The following is a 4,562-nucleotide window of genomic DNA, read 5'->3' as shown; positions in this document are numbered from 1 at the left end:
GAAGAAAGAAAGAGGAAAGAAAGCGAAAAAGAAAGAAAAGGAGAAAGCTTTATTAGAAAGAATTGCCTCACACAGTTAGGAAGGCTGACATGTCCAAAAATGCAGTGTGGATTCACAGGAGAGACAATTATGCAGATGAAGTCCAAAGGCAGCCTTCTGTAGAATTTTCTTGTGCTTAGAAAGGCTAGCCTTTTTGTTCTATTCAGGCACTCAACTGTTTGGATGAGGCCCACCCACATTATGGAGGTCCATCTGCTTTAGCCCAAGTTCATCAGTTTAAATGTTAATCTCATACAAAAGAGCCTTCCCAGCTGACACATAAAACGAACCATCACAGGAATATAAGACCTAGAAAGATTGAGTCTGTAGTTCAAGTTTACATGACAAAGCCAACATCAGAGCTCAGGTCTTCTGGCTCCCCAGTCAATATGACCATAACACCACACCATCTCCCTCTGAAACCATGAGACCCATGTGCCACCCTCGAGGAAAGGGGTAAGGAAAGAGTGAAGGTGCTCTGTTCTTGAGTTCTGCTGTCTAATGGCAGGAGCTTTAATTCCTTCTTGTCAATTCCTTTGTAGTTGATGCACCAAATAAAAGCTTTTATAAATAGCAATTGTCTGTTATTTACTGCTTTGAAAAATGGAAACACAGGAACCACAAAATGTGGTTTAAAATTAGGTAAGGCATATGATTTTTCCAAGTTGTAGCACTTTTGCTTGTTAGAACGAGTGCCTAACCCCCTCAACTAAGAAAGACCAGATCTAGCCCACAATAAGGAGTAGGAGACAGACTACATTTGAGCTCATCTGAAAACTGCATTTTAATTACTTTTTTTTTTTTAATTTTAGACTCTCCTGACTTCTTCTTAAATGATACTTCTTATCCCCTGCCACATGCCATACTTTGTGACATTACCAAAGCAGGTGTCAAACGTTGTGTTGGTGTAATATTGGCCAACAGCACAGATGCTCAGGAACATATCATCTTGTTTGCGGTTAAAGGCATTCTTCCATCTCCTTATACATGCAAGATATGTGTACGGACATGAGCTGGACAAAACCTCAAGGCACAGATTTTGTTTTTATAGACATGATGCAACCAGGAATACTGAGAACTGAAAGTTTCAAGAGGTTTATCCAAAGTCAACTATTTTTTCCTTAAGATCCCAATTGTCACATTGTTTGCATGCCAATAACTACTAAATGGAGCACTTTCTAGGTGCAAAACACTGCTGAGCACTTTCCAAGTATTGCTTCCTTTCTCTCATACATCCCTGAGGTCGTTATGATATATACCCAGTTTACAGATGTGGCAATTGAGGCACAAAGAGGTTGAGTGACTAGCTCAGTGTCAACCCCACTAGCAAGTGTTGGAGCCAGAAACCAATTCTCTCATCATCTAGACTGGGGATTAGCAAATATTTCCTGTGAAGGGCCAGATAGTAAATATTTCAGGCTTTGTGGGCCATACATTCTCTGTTGCAAATTTTTAGCTCTGCTATTATAGCAAGAAAGTCGCAGAAAACATGTGAATGAATGAGCATGGATGTGTTCCAGTAAGTCTTTTGTGGACACTTGTGAGTCACCCAAAACCAGCAGCTGCCTGGATCTGGCCCATGGGCTATGGTTTGCCAAAACTTCATCGAGGCCATCACAGGTTCGGACTTGACAAAGAACTGCAGAATGAATCTAGGAATTTGGAGTGAAACATGTCATTTCTACCAGTTGATCATAAAGCTGTAATTATCAAGTGAAATATTAGAAAGAAAGACCTTATCTCCACTTAAGAGCGGGTTTAAGTATAAGAGAACAGGCAGCTGAGATGTTAGGGTGTGTATGTGGAGCAAAGCAAGTTTGTCATTGGGCCTGAAGTTCTACTCACAGATGTTTGTGCTGGGAAGAGAAAGCAGAGGGACTGGGTGGGAAATAGCAGCACCATTCAGAAGGCAGGTGCAAGGGCACCTGGGTGGCTCAATGGGCTAAAGTCTCTGCCTTCAGCTCAGGTCATGGTCTCAAGGTCCTGGGATCGAGTCCCACATCGGGCTCTATGCTTGGCAGGGAGCCTGCTTCCCCCTCTCTCTGCCTGCTTCTCTGCCTACTTATGATTTCTCTCTGTCAAATAAATAAATAAAATATTTTAAAAAGAAGAAGAAGGAGGAGGAGGAGGAGAAAAAGAAGAAGAAGTAAAAGGAGGAAAGTACAAGACAATGCCCTTGGAGAGAGTAAATGTTCTTCCTGTTTTTTTTTTTTTTTCTTTATCAGTTCTGGGGAAGACCAATATGAGAATGTCCCCTTTTCTTCCCTACAGTGAGTAAAGTAAGCTTGAGACATTGGAAAAAGCTCAAGAGGGGGATGGAGGTGCCTGTGGCTAGGCAGAGGCCAACTCTACTTTCTGGGCAAAGGAGTCCAGTCAGTCTTTGGGTTTTGAAGCCCTGGGCTCCGAGGGAGCTTTCAGGGTGCCACCACAGGAGAGAGGGACAGCGGGAGACTTAGTATCCCAGTGGGCTGCGCACTAATTGCTGAGACCTTCTGGGTCAGATCATGGTGTCCCATCAGCAGAGCTTTGCTCTGAGACATATCATCCACCTGGAAGATTCAGAGTGGTCTGGTCAGCAGCTGTCCGGCAGAGCCTTTCAGGTGGATGGAACTGGGGTGAGCCCAAGCCATGTGGCTGCTGGCACCAATCCAACCCTAGCTCTGTGTGTGGAGTTTGAATAAGCTTGGCCCGTTTGGATCAGGTCAACCCCACCGAGCTCCCAAGCAATTTGCAGAGGAGACAGCCTCAAGGGGGAGATGTTGGACTTCCAGACAAGATGGACCTTGAAGGGAGAATCCATTTTTAGTCAGGGGGAAAAATAAAAAGAATAGATGGGAAATGTTTGCACCCAAGCTCTGGGAAACCTTCACTGGGTTATCTGAGGACTAAGTGAGATCCCATATTTAGAGACTTCCTCATGTGGCCTGACGTGTCCAGAGGAAGAAAAACTGTTCACCTCACGCCCCCCCCCCCCCGCCTTGGACATTCTCCACCCATTAAGGAAGAAAGAGCTTCATACAGGCTCTGCAGACCCACTCCATGAGTCTTCTGCCTATTCACCCCTTGTGTTTCTGAGTTTAGAGACTAGCCCTCATCTTCTGTGCCTGGTGCAGGGGCAGACCTGGGTGGCCGATTGGCAAATCTATCTTCTCTTTGCCTTCTGCTTCTCAGTGCCAACCCTTAGCACCCACTCTTGGAACACTGAATTCCTCCCCTCTGGACTCAGACATCTCCATGCCCTTACGCCCTCAAGCCCTGAGACTGCCAGATTCCCAGCCAGGATAAGAGGGCAGCTGGAAGTCCAGCAGTGTGTGTGGGGGGGCTAGTTACTGAAAAGCAGGTGGGGCCCCAGGGAGCACCTGCTGCTGTGTGTTTCAGGGGCGAGGTAGCGCCACGTTCTGCCAGTGCTGCCCTCGCTGTTTGTGTTGACCATCTGGGGGGCTGGAGAGAAGGGGCCCGTGTAAGGTCTATCTCATCATTCTAGTTATTGACAGTAGTAATAACAACGTGAGTAGAGAAAATCAAAAGCAGTATGCATTGAAACTTTTTGAAATGGCTTATCATCTCTGTCTCACTACCAAGAAACATCACCATGATTACTCCATCACTAAGGGTCCCAATTGCTTCTTTCCTCAGTGACATGCACTTCCGAATCAACATCTCAAGAGCTGTGGTTGCAGCTCTGATGAAGGTGGCCGTCTCTACAGGCTGCGCTTGCACTTTTGCGTTATCTCTAGATGGTCATTCTCGAAGGACTTACTGTCTTCTCTTAACAAAGGGAAGGGCACTGCTCCCAAGAGGTGGCTCTGCAGACCAGGAAGCAACTCCTGGATCTCTTGTCAGCCTGGATCGTCCAGGTCGCTGTCCTAGCATTTCTCTTTATTCTGATGCTCTGTCTCCTGGGGCCTTGCCAGCCTGAAGAGACTGTTCCTTACAGGGCTGGCCAGTTCCTAGAGATAGTAAATGATTCACCTGCAAACATACTTCCCATATGTAAGCCAATCAATAGAGAGCTCATTCCCAACCAACTCCTTTACTGGGCTCTCACACTCTGGGCCCCTACCCTCCTGCACAGATCCACCTGGGGTCAAGAACCAGACAGCTAGAGAAAGCCCCTACACCTCAGAGCCCTCCAAAATTATTCAAGCCAGCCAATCCTATGTCTGGTTACTCTGCTTCATCTGTCACTTCCCACGGAAACCACAATAAAGGCTCTTGCTCGTGCCCTGGCCTGACGTTCTGTCCCCTGAGCAACTCCATTGCTTCCCATATGGCCCTGCATGGCGTGGCCTGGCCTCTCCTCTTGGGAACTGTGGCCCATACACCATCTTTTCAACGGCAGTCATCCGATTGGTTGGTTTCACCATATTCGAATAATAATAAAATCTACACTTAAAAAATATATTTGTTATATTTATTTTAAAATTTATCTTCTCATTTATATTTACCTGGCTTATATTTATCTTTACTTTGACATTTTCCTCCCTAATTTTGTCTTGTTTCTATGGTTTTCATATGAGAAA

This window comes from Mustela lutreola, chromosome 2 (genome assembly GCF_030435805.1).
Source record: "Mustela lutreola isolate mMusLut2 chromosome 2, mMusLut2.pri, whole genome shotgun sequence".
NCBI classification, from domain to species: Eukaryota; Metazoa; Chordata; class Mammalia; order Carnivora; family Mustelidae; genus Mustela; species Mustela lutreola.
The sequence above is the reverse complement of the archived record's forward strand: the minus strand, read 5'-3'. Positions refer to the sequence as shown.